Source organism: Chamaea fasciata, unplaced genomic scaffold, assembly GCF_029207755.1.
Source record: "Chamaea fasciata isolate MVZ Bird 193981 ecotype frontalis unplaced genomic scaffold, bChaFas1.0.hap1 SCAF_2, whole genome shotgun sequence".
NCBI lineage: Eukaryota > Metazoa > Chordata > Aves > Passeriformes > Sylviidae > Chamaea > Chamaea fasciata.
This window is the reverse complement of record NW_027094087.1, coordinates 39,240,905-39,253,807: the sequence shown is the minus strand read 5'-3', so window position 1 is coordinate 39,253,807 and position 12,903 is coordinate 39,240,905. Positions and strand designations below refer to the sequence as shown.

The following is a 12,903-nucleotide window of genomic DNA, read 5'->3' as shown; positions in this document are numbered from 1 at the left end:
ATCTTGAGTGTTCCTGTAGACTCTAATTATAATAGTTTATCCATAAAATTAACATGATTTATCTGTGCAACTTAGTACTGTGACAGGTCCCATCAAAAAAACCAAACCAAAACAAAACAACAGAACCAACAAAGCCAAACCAAACCAAACCAAACCAAACCAAAAAAACCCCAAACCTTAGCAATTGGAAAGAGAAAATAACCCCCAGCATGTTCACCTCTTTTCTTTCCACTATCTACATTATGTCAGATTATTTTAAAATTATTTCAAACAAAAGAATGAGGATGTCATTAAGTATGGCTATATAGATTACCACTGAACGTGGACAGGCAGGTATTGTTTGTTTTTTGAATACTGTTTTTAAGTGTATCTAGTGTATTCTTTGTAGTTTTTGTATTTATATTTATATGACTCCTTGGCCCCATACAGTGACCTACTGTAGGATAAAACTTTATATTAATTACAACAATTGATCAATCAATTAATTAAATATAATGAATAAATTAATTAATCAGATTTTAAGCTAAACTAATTTAAAAAACTTAACCAGACTTAATCAAGGACAAAGGGACTTTAGAAATTTGATAATCCTTCATAGATAATTATACAGGAAAGCAGTCGTGTTAGCTTGGCCTAATTCCAGCAAACTAAAAGACAAAGTTTCTAATTGTAGATTCTTCACTTCAGCACTGAAAATATGTTATAAACTCCCACCTAAGGAAAATCCAAAACTAAAAACACATGATTGAATACTAACCAAAGCATGGGAAACATCTTACTTATATCACTATTTTAAATTTCCTGTAAAGAAGACTCATAACACATCCAGCAGAAAAATCTCTAATTTGAAAATATTGGCACTAGTTTTACCACACCTACTAGTTTTATACTTTGTTAGTAGATCAGAAAAATTAGCTTGAGGAAGTGCAACTAAAAATAATTTTGGTTTCAATTTTGTGATTATGTGAGTGGATCTCTCCTGACAATTTATTCACTAAGCAGAAAGACATTAAAAACCAGACTATGCTGCAGTCAGTCCAAGGGCTTATAATAATTATGAAGAGATAAAAAGAAAAATTTATTTAGTACAAATATTACAGCTGCAAGTGGATATTATCATCTCTTTTCATCTTATTTTCAAAATGTGTAGGCTGGAAAATATTTCTTGAACCATAGAAAACTCATGACCTTTAGAAAAGGATGTTCTGATTTTGTGAGGAAATAAATTATTAAAAAATTAATCCATTTAATGAAATTACATATTTCCTCACTGAATTACTTGTTCCCAAACAAATTGGGGCGCAGGGAGGTGTTGGATAAGCAAGAGATGGCAACAGCTGATGAGAAACTTAGAGACTGATTTCTCCATGATAAGGCAGAAGATGGGTGTCCCTTCACATCCATACAGTTTATGTCTAAAAATGTAGTCTGATTATTATGTTATAAGGGAGACAGAGGGAAGGAATCTCACCCTTCCCTTAATGATTTGAGGATTTGCTAAACATATCAGAAGTGCCACAGTTTTAAGGAAGATCACTTTCAGAGTTGCAGAGGAAATGGGGAATTAGGGAAACTAAACAAATCTATGATCTATATTTGATGAAGGGGAACATTATGAAGGAAAAGTGAAGAGGCAAATTACCTTTTTATTCATAGGCTTCAGGTTTGAACCAGCTGCCTCAATTTCATTCTTTTATATTTTAATTTACCAGTCTCCTCAGCTGTTCTCTTACAATGTAAATTTTATGTGACCATCAGTGACAGAGATGAATGATTAAAGTCAGATCATGACATTCTGCCCCCAAGTATTTTCTGTTTTCATAGAACAAGCAGATTAAATATTACAAGACAGCTACAAATCCAAAAATAAATCTGCTGTGTCTCCTATTCCTATATACCCTTCTGTAGCCTGTCTTACCCCCAGCTGTCCTTGTTTGTTGCCCTCTGTAGGCCAATTTTTGCCCTTGACTATTGTAATATACTAGAAAGTTATGGCATTATTTGTTGCCTCACTGTTTACTAGATCTGCTTTTTTCCCTTCAACAAAGAAAGCATAAAATTTGGAGAAATCAATCAGATTTATAATGTAGTGTCACAATAAATGTGCCTTATGTGCCATTTTTTACAGCTTGGTATTTATTAGGTAGTTTAAAATCATTGAGAATAAAATTAGGGAAATCAAGTCCACAAAAGATTTTTGTCACCAGGCTCCCTCTCCTACAGGCATTGCAATGTTCATCCCATTCCCCTGCCTGCACCTTCTCATGAAGATAAAATCCATGACTCTTTTGCCCTCCACCATTACTTATCCATTTGGTTTTTCTAATTCAATAGCCTTTAGGTCTAGTTTTGTTTCTGAGACATATATCATTATGTAGGGTCACAACAGTCCCAGCTCGCTTGGTCTGAGCAAGTTAGAAGAATTAAGACATGTACATGCAAATGTAAATGAATGTAGGTGTGTGTATATATAGACATTAATTTAAATCTTACTTTGTCTTACGCACTGACAAATTTAACTTGGCAAGACTTTTATTAAACCTAAACACTTTGGTTTAATGTTTAGATATCCATCCATCTAATATAGTCTATATAAAATTATTTTTTCTATAGTGCTGAAAAAATGTAATTTTTTGATTGTTTTTAGTTTACCTAAACAATAAAGATAGTAAAACTCATTTGTTTTAGTTTATTGGTTTTATGGGTTTTTTTCAAAATTATAAGGCTTTTATGTATAATAAAGTTGCTCATATTATTTTTGTATGGTATATCAAGAATAGTTTTGAGACTTAAATGTTATTTTAAAGTAAAAAAATAAAAGACATTTAATTTCTCAAAATTCTATGACAAAAAAGATTTTCTAGAAGTTGCTGTAGTAAAAAGAATTGCTGATATTAAAGGCAACGCATTCTACCTACAATCCAGAACAGCAAAAATTCTTCGTTTATTAAAGAATAGATGTGCAAATAAAAATATTTGGTTTCCCCTGTGTTCAGTTACCCAAGCATTTTATTTTTTTACACAAACAAACAAAGAGATAAATTTATCACATGGATATGTAAACTTAAAGTACTGGCAAGATTAAGACAAGATTGGAAGTAAATTATATATTTCAGCATTCAGATTTAAATCAGTGCTTTGGTATATGGAATTACAAAGTAAACAAGAGAAAGTATGGAAACGCAATCATAAGAAGCAAGAAAATAAGAAATGTATGGATATAAAAGAAAGCACTTAAAATGCTTAAAATTACTTGAGGCACTTAAAATTACTTGACTTTGACTGTCACATCTTTCATAGAGGTTCAACTGTGCAGTTATGACATTCTGCTAAGTAAATTCTGTCTACCTGTATAGCCTTTTAGAAATTTAATGAGACAGAATGAGTTAAAGAAGTTATATCATTCATCTTGCTTTCCAGGAACAATTTTTGATTACAAAAGACAGTCCATACAATCCCTGGACATATTTATCATTCTGTGGGTATATCCTATGACAGCTGCAAACCTGTTATCACTAACATTCAAAAAGTATTTTTATTTTCCACCGTCATTGCAATGTAGAGATGTTTTTATGTAATCCATCAATATTACTGGTCTCTTTTTTCCACTTTAAGAATAAAGACAGCTGTTCAAACACAGATTTGCTGTGAGCCTATGTTCTTCTGTTTTAGTTACTGGGAGTGTGGGCAGTCTATCAAATTATCTGTTTAATAATAAATTAAGTGACCTGAAGATAGATAAATTAAACTTACACAAAACCACCACAAATATTCTTAGGATCATTCTTCAGCTAGTACAAACCTGTGTGTGCAAATATAAATTTCTTCCTTTTAAAATAAAATATTGGCCTAGCTTGGTCACTTGCTGAGAAATGAATCCAACATAATTCAAGTAAAGTTGCCCATTTAAAAGCCTCCCCAAAGCAATATAAAGTAATTTAAACTGACTTGTGTAAAAATCAACTTAATTAACTCAGTAAAATGTACAATGCAGCTCTAATAATTAGTGAAATCAAGGACATATAAAGTCTAAATTTAATTGGTGACTATGTGGGCATTTGTCCACATCATGTTCAGGTTTCTTAATCAGTGTGATGATCATGGAAATTTTGAATGTTCTTATGCAAACTCACACTATTACAATTTAAATTTTCAAGACGTTTAGCCTTTCCAGAGGCTGAACTGTGTTTTCTCTTCCTAAAATAAAACATGAAGAGACTGTAACTACTTAGTGTACTTCTAATTAATTATTTCTTTCTTAGGTTTTAGGCTTTCTTTGATTCCTCCTAAAGAGTGACAATAAAATCACCGGAGATGTTATAAACAAGGGATAAAATAAAGTGTTCTAAATAAAATGAATTATGATCTAAATAACTTCATTAATCAATCCAAGTTCCTGCAAAAATCACACAAAAATTCTTGTTTAGTAGAGAAAAAGAAAAGAAAAAAGCAATCACAAAAAAAGAGATGACAGCACAGATGAAATATTTTATTGTGTGCTAGCTCCAGAACTGCTCTTTATTTCTTACACATCAGATAATTTATTTAGTCATGAATTAACTGTCATCATAATCTTGAAGAACATATTGCATTGATTATCTTCAGTAACAGCCAGCGATGACAAACTGCCATTAAAATATGTTTAAAAGTATGTGAGATTGAGATACAGGAACTAATTTTTTAAACAATCTTAGCCACCCACTCACATCACCACGTCTGAATGTCTTTTCTATTAAGGATATCAGGGACTTTTATTTTCTCTAATATATTTTTCCTTAGGCAGGTTGCTAACTTTCCCTCTTCCTTCCTACAAATTCTAAGATTTTCTCCATTTTATCAATATTCAAGCTTTATTTTTGCTCTCAGTAGGGATTGTCATGGAGAAGCAAAAAGCTTTACTGTTTTTCTGGCTACTGTGACCAGATCTTCTCATGCTTAACCAGAAACAGGACCAATTTGGGCACTTCTCTTTTGTTATCTATAATAAACCCTTTCTTAACTCTTTGAAAATTTATACCGGTGTACAAACTCTTACTTTGAAAAGCATTTCACAAGCCATGTGCATCAACATGATTAAGATAAAGAGAAACAAATAAAATGAAGCATCAATATGAAATCATAATGTCCCATCTTCTGTTCTTATTAGCACTTTATTTTTTCCATAATTGAGAGCAGTCATGGAGTTTTAAAGACAGATTTTGTAATCCATGCTGCTGCTGTCTTGGTTTTTTTTCCTCTGCTAATCCTTTAGCAATAAATTATTACAATTAAAATCACATTAGATGATAAAAGCATGACAAACTGAAGAGAAAATGAAAACACCGTATTACAAGAAAATTACGCACCTTTAAATACTAATTTGGACTATGGTTTTATATTGGCTTTTTCACCAAAAATCATAAGGATGCTAGCTGGAAACATAGCCTCTGGGAGGAAACAAACCCTAATATGATGGATCTTGAGCTATTCTGTCTACCACAGTTTAGTCACAGACAGCAAGGGTTGACATAACTGCTGCACACACAGCACCATCTGTGAACAGACACTTCTGCACACCTTCCACTGCATGACTCCTAACACCCACAACAGCACGGCTGTACTCTGGGAAACCTTCTGATCCTGCCACATTAATTGCCTTTAACCAGAACTGCAGATCATTTTCTCTTTGGTTCACACAACCCCAGGGGGGGAACTGATATTTAACTTGAGAAAATCTACTGTGGGGCTTTACCTCAAAGGGACATACTACATATTAGAGGGAAAAGAAAAACAATGCAATTACTGAACGACAGCATCAATATTCTGGATTTTACAAACCCTTTCTGGGAGCGAACACCGAACAAACACCTCTCTAAATGGACCTGACTAGCATAATTAGCATTTCACAAGTGCACTCAGGAACATCTTATAGGGTTATACTTTAACCAGACATCTCTAACACATCTTTACTCGTTAATCACATTCTTTTCTCTTTGAAGAAACAAAAATACCTGTATGGATTTTCATCGAGCTATACATATTTATCTCTGATAGTAAGACTGAGTCCAACATGAGTTTAAAGGGAAATTAAAATCTACTGAAAAAAAGATGACATGAAACAAAAAAAAATATCTCTCAGCAGCCTTGGAGAGGGAACAATAGAAAATCTGGAGCAAATTGCATCTTTGTTATAGTAAGAGATACAAAGCACAGATCCAGAGCATAAACAAGCTAAACATGCTACAATCCTTAATTGATGTATCCATCCATAGAAATTCAATTTTGCTCTAAATGCAGATTACCAGATGACGGTAATTTCCAAATGCCAAAATGTCTGCTGCAATTAAAAACGAAAGCTGTAACCAGGACTAGATATTTACTGTAATCATAATTTGGTACAGATAGCATATTGGAAAACACAACATAGAAAACTGTCTTAAATGGAGAACTTTATAAGCTAAGAAAGCTGAACCCTTTATTTTTGCAAAAAGGGTTATGTTAAACTGTGTCTATGTTAAACTGCATGTGACACTAATTTTTGGGGTTTTTTATTAGTACAAGATTAAATAGATAAATACAGATCTTATAGGATTATTTAATTGAAGATCTATTCAAAAGACCTATTAAATAAATAAGATACATGACAAATTGCTGCCTCCAATTTGTAACAGCCCCTGCAGTTAGTTTGTATTTGATCTATGAATGAACAAAAAAGAAGGTGGGAAGACAGACCAGCTAACTGCTCAGTCTGAGAAAAATAAGCTGTTATTAGGGCATTCTGGAGGAATTTAATTGCCTTCATTCTGATTATGAGGAGAGAGAACTGAGCAGCCATCTTTATGCATTACAGAAATTAGTTGCTCTTCAAAGAAGAAGGAACAGACGGATTAACTTTTCACATACCAGCATTTTTCTGCAGAGAGATGCTAGAAGACTGAGACAATTTTTTTTCTCCTGCCCTAGGTGTTAAAAATGTATCAGCACTTTATAGGAGAGAATATCTTCCCTTTCATAATCAATATGAACACTGTACGCAGACTGAGGTAAATGCATGAAAGGGCAATTCGAGCAGTAAAAAAAGGTGTAAAAACTTCATAGTGCATTTTCATGAACTTTTTTAACCAGTCAAGGAAGCCTTAGTCACTTAGCATTACCATCATTGTAAACAGATTTTTAAGGCAGATTTCACATACATGAACTTTCTGCTGTCTTAAAATTAAGGTAGTCCAGTTTTTCAAAGTAAAATATGCTAAAAGAGTTAAAATTCTTTTTAAAAAAAACAAGACCAAATATTAAAGCTGTAGGAAAAATCAATGTACAGGACAAGACTGCACCAAGAAAACCAAAAGAAGGTGAAGACAAACTATGTTCTAACCAACTCTTCTCTAAAGGAGTGGATTATGTTATCAGAAAGCAAGATAAATTGCTATTCAGGACTCAGAAAGAAAAGCCAAACCAGGCAGTAGTCAGTTTTCATAAAGGATATATATTTTCTTTTGAAAATATAAGTAGATTTTTTGAATATGCAAAAAAAAAAAAATTGAATATGTGAATTTTAGAATATGTGAATTATAGAGTTTCTAAACAAAAATTCTAGATTGTCTTGTGGGGCACTATTTTCATTAATAAGAGATAGAGAATTTTTATGAATGACAGTGCAAATAGAATTTTTCTTGTAGTTGTTTTTGAGCCATTAAGGAGTCAAGAAATCCACCAAAGAAATTTTTATCAGCCATAGGAAACACCCAGATTATGATGCTGGAAGAATTGATGCAATTCAGACCAGTGCAGTTCTGTCCAATCTCAGAAAAAGTACTGCCAGTCCTGCTTTTTACAATAGAGTATGAGAGATTTATAAAGACATTTGTGAAGCAGCTTTCTTTATGAATATAGCTGACATGGACATATTACTGACAACTGACAAAACAGCAAAATGGTACTAAAGGTTTGTAGATCTAATTGAAAAACTCCAACAAAAAACCCCACAAAAATATCTGCAATCTGTTAGGTTTTTATGAGCTCTTCTACAGTAAAAACAGTGAAAACCTACTGGAGATAAAAAAAAGTATTTAAAATAGCCTGCTACAGTTAAGAGTCACCAAGAGGAGAAATTATTTTTATTTTCATTTACAATTATTTTTATTTACATTTACATTTAGGTCAATGGTGTTTTCATATTACTTTTCCTTAAAGAAAATTAGTTCACAATTACTACTATTTTTAAATAAAATCAAAACTTTATCCAGTTAAAACACTTCACAATGTCATTGTTGAAGGTTATTGTAAAAAGGATAATGTAATTACAAAAGTTTGGGGCTTTACAAATCTTCTGCCAATTAATCATAAATAGGAGCATAGCTTGGGTTGGGAAAAGACTGTTACGGTCATCTCATTCCAGCCGTCCTGCTGTGGACATGGACACCTTCCACTATGCCAGGTTGTCAGAAACCCATCCAACCAGGTGTGGGACATCCTGTCTGGACCACCTGTCCCAGTGCTTCACCATTCTCACAGGAATGAATTTCCCCCTAAGCATCTAGTCTAAAACAAGCACCTTTCAGTTTAGAGGCCTTACCTCACGTTCTATCTCTTGTGAAAACTCCCTCTCCAGTTTTAGCCCTCTTTAGGTGTTGAAAGGTGCCTTAAGGCCTCCCCAGAGCCTTCTCCAGGATCAACAAGCCCAGCTCTCTCAGCCTGTCTTCATAAAAGAGGGGTGGCAGCCTCTTTATCTGTAATCCAGATCATCTTTGTATTCCTTGTGTGGACTCACTCCAACAGGTCCATGTGCTTTCCAGTATTATTTGAAATGTGGAAATCCCAGAAAGAGGGTTGAATAGCTATTTTGTTGTTGCTGAGAGTTAAATGTTATGGAAAAGAAGTACTTCTTTCATATTACTAATGTAAATATTCCTTGCCAACAACTGTCAGCAGCAAATGTCAAGACTGTGAGTTGCCAAAAGAGAGCTTGTCAGTGGAGAACTTAGTTTTGGAATGACTGTCAGATAAAAAGATCAGTTAAACAGAAAATTAGTATTTTAAATTTATTTGCAAACTAATAGTAATTTTAAAAAAACCTCTTTGGAGTAAAATTAAGTATATTGCTCCTGCATTCTAAACCAATTTTGATTATTATTTTTAATGGTCACTAAATTATTTTAGCTTTTTAATATAAAATAATTTCACAAAGGCATTTAATTTATGTTCCTTCACACAGTTTTTATGTGGCAAAAAAGATCATATTGTTCCCTGAGAAAGGAGTGAATTTGAAACTTCAGGTAGACTGATATCAAAGACATTTCAAGCGACAAAATGAATTGTCTGAACCATAAGGTTTATTTCATTCAAGACATTTTCAGCTACAGGAAATTATGATGCTTCACAGACGAGGGAACATCAAATCTAAGTACTGAAGCCATGAAGGAGTTGGAACCACAGGAAGCTGTAGAGTGCAACTGGGGAGCACTTTATGTTACAAGAATGAGCAGGATCCTGGTGTACAGCAAAAGACCGACAAGTGGCTGCATAAGTCCTGTATTATATTCCTGGGGTGTAGAAATTTTTCAGACATGGCATATCACGGTGCATAACATGCACTAAGTGGATCGCAGTCCATGATTAGGGCCTATCTGTGTGCCTGGCAAATGAATAACATGATTATCTAATTTGTAATGCACGATAAGTTACGCTATTTTCTAAGGAACGTAGGATGTGTAAGTATTAAAGGATACAAAGAGTATAAAAACCAGAATTTGTGCCCACTGACTCCAGTTGCTACAAGGTGACATCCCACTGTGTGTTACCTATCACCTGAGTAGAGAATTTAATTTGCTGCTGTGTTGCATCACTTTGAATAACAGGAACTGTGGAGCCAAACTGAATCTAGGTAAAGACAGCCACTGAAAGAAGTGGAAGGCTCAGGGTGGATTTGAGGCAGACTGGTGCTGAGAAGTTGTTTTTCTAAATGACAGTGCTGGACATTCAATGTTGTAGTCCCAGCTGTGGTTTAACTGCATGCTTGTCATTCCATGGAATTGTCACCAGAATTGGCAGGGGTTAGAAGTAGCTGATCTTTATGATACCTTCCAACTCACACCATTCTATGATTATTTGAAGGCACAAGTATTTTCTATATAGTATATAACTGACTTTATTGTCTCTAAAATAAAACTCATCAGCTACTGTCTCTGGAACTTGTAAGACCCTAAATATCACCTTATATTGATTTATACATATATATATATATATATATATATATATATATATAACATGTTTTTGGGGAAGCTGTGTGACATTGGCTGATATTTTAACTGTGTTCCACTCCATGCAGACCTTAAAAGTCTTCTGAAACATTTTGTATGCATTAGGAAAGGGCTGAAATAAAATATAATTAAAGCCATCCCCCTTTCATTTTCTCTTTTCTTCCCAAGAATGATGTATCAGGTTTTCACATGGAAGATGCATTCTGATACATACATATTTATATTTTTCAGAGGGAATCTATGAAGTGATTGTGAATAGCAGTAAAAACAGCTCTGTAAAATAAATAATAAGTACTACTGCTTTAAACACTTTTATTTTTCCCTATCGCTGTGGGCAGGCACTCAGATTAAGCTATAATATGTTTTGACTCTGAGAGGAATAAAGGTGGGAAAGATAAGATTTCACTGAAAGTATAACAATGCTTTTAGACTACTGAATTAATTTGATGAGACACCTTGACACCTAATTCTTATGACCAACCAGACAGGTTGCAAATAAATGGCTTTTTTTTTTTTCTTTTTTTTTCTTATGGATGGTTTCAGGGTTCCAGTAAATTCTCATGTATTCTCAGTTTAATAAATGTCTGGTAAAACTGTCTAAAAAAATCCCTAGCTGATTCTTCTTTAATTCTCAATAAATTTTCTGAAATTCAAAATGGATGAACTTGAAAATAAGGTAGGTCTTGTCTTTCCATGTACTGTCATCAGATCCTCTCCTCTATTTAACTATTTGTAAAAAGAAAAATGTGTATTCATTTTAAAGAGAGTAAGGCATGTGCTCATTTTTAAAACTACATGTTCTACTTTAAGGGAGTGAAAACCGTGAAGGAATACATTACTAGATGTATATATGTTTTGAATGTCAGGTTTCAAAAAAGAGAAGATTCCAAAGTATAAAGAATCCAGGAAAAGCAGGTGTTCTTGATATTTCCTATACACACAGAAAATTCAGGCAATGGTATGATGAAAAAATAAAGAAGCTGACAAGTCAGCAAGAAAATCAGAATATAAATGACCTAAATATTATGGAGTCTGATCTGCAGATCTTTTGTCTAATGCAACTGTAAAAGCCTGAAAAAACTGTGCTTTCATATTAAAACCTATTCTTTCTATAAAGAAAGATTCCTATGGTGGTTTTTAAAGGATGTAGCATCATGAGGAATTAAGGAAGAAACTGATTATTTTCAAAAAATTACAGAAATTACTACTTTTCTCTTGATATTTCAAACTTTTAATTGCTTCTCTTGTGAATGGTTGTATAGCCTCCCCACAATTTTTCTTTTGCACTGTGATGTAGTGATACAGACCAGCAAACTGAACCCCTGATCTCTGCATAATATTACAGGAAGGACTTCATAACTAGGTTTGACCTTGAATAAATGCCCCTAGGTCAAAGCAGCCATCCAGTCTGAACTCTGTGGTAGTACTGGTACCTCCTTTTTGTCTTGCTACTATTTCTTAGTTTGTTTGGGTGTCTAGCTGTCAACATACCTTTAAGTTTCTGTAATAATTTCGAACACTTCAAACAGTAACCTTCTTTGAAGGTTACACTAGTCTTTTTTTTTTTTTTTACTGTAAGGATACTTTTTTTCTACCTTTCCATTTTTCTGCAAGTACCAGTGAAGTATGAAGACTTTTGTGTTGTGTTAAAAATAATCACCTTCTGTCTCGACTGTAAAAGTTTCAGAGATACAATTGATCCAGTTCTTAAATGAGAACCAGTATTGTACTAACTTTCCTCAAACTGTATGAAATTGTATTCTTTACTTGTAATTTCCTGTCCAAAGTGAGACCTCCCAATGAAATTGCTTAGACCAGACAGAAGTCAAAAGATGGATGTGAGAGATTTCTTCTGTAGTTTTCAGATCTCTCTACAATTTCGGGCTATCAATTCTCAACTGCCTTTCTGCAGTAGCTCCGGGAAGGTTGGAGGTGAGCCGGGGCAAAAGAATGGAAGTGAACTCTAATGTGAGGTTGTGCAGAAACACCCTCCTTGTAAGGAGGAACACTAGTGGCAGTGACACTGAAAACAGTTGCAGCAAAATGGTGTGGCAGTAGCTAATTCAAGAAAAGCCCAGTGACTAGAAAGTGCATTCACTCATGCTTCTTTTCTTCAGGCTCTTACACAACAATATCCAATCTGTAACACAGGGAGTGGTCCGGTTTCACATCTTTCTTTTTTCTGAATCTGTACACTGGAACAGATGTGAAATTTCTGTATCTTAGTCCTGCAATAGAGATCTGGTCTTTATTATGTACCCATCAGACTGCAGTGGGAAGCAAATTACTTTGAGTCTTCCATCACTTTTGGTGGGGTTTATAAATATTAGTATTGTAGGTCTGCTTTAAAAATAAACTGTACTTAGCAAAGGGTTTGGAGGGGCCATGACCATGAACAATGCTTTCACTCTCATCACTGAGACATGGAAAGTAATTTGGAAAGTTCTGTAAGTGACTTACATGGCTTGTTGCCTACAGCATCTGCAAAAGCATTGATAAGAACTATGCCTAAATTAAACTGGCACTGCTGTATTCAAGAGGTTTTTCAGAGTTGCACATAGTTAGTGAGTGGCCTTCCAAAAAGCTCTGTTTCAAGTGCTAAACTACCAGTCTCTTCTCAATGTAGTTTTCCCTTAAGTGACTTTGCAGTATTAGAACATGGGAC

The 12,903-nt window shown here is 33.9% G+C and overlaps 1 protein-coding gene across 2 annotated transcripts in view; it reads right to left on the bottom strand.

The window, feature by feature from the left end:
• Positions 1-12,903, bottom strand: part of CNTN5 (contactin 5) — a 598,136-nt gene that overhangs the window by 323,368 nt on the left and 261,865 nt on the right. The gene's annotated exons all lie outside the window — the stretch shown is intronic.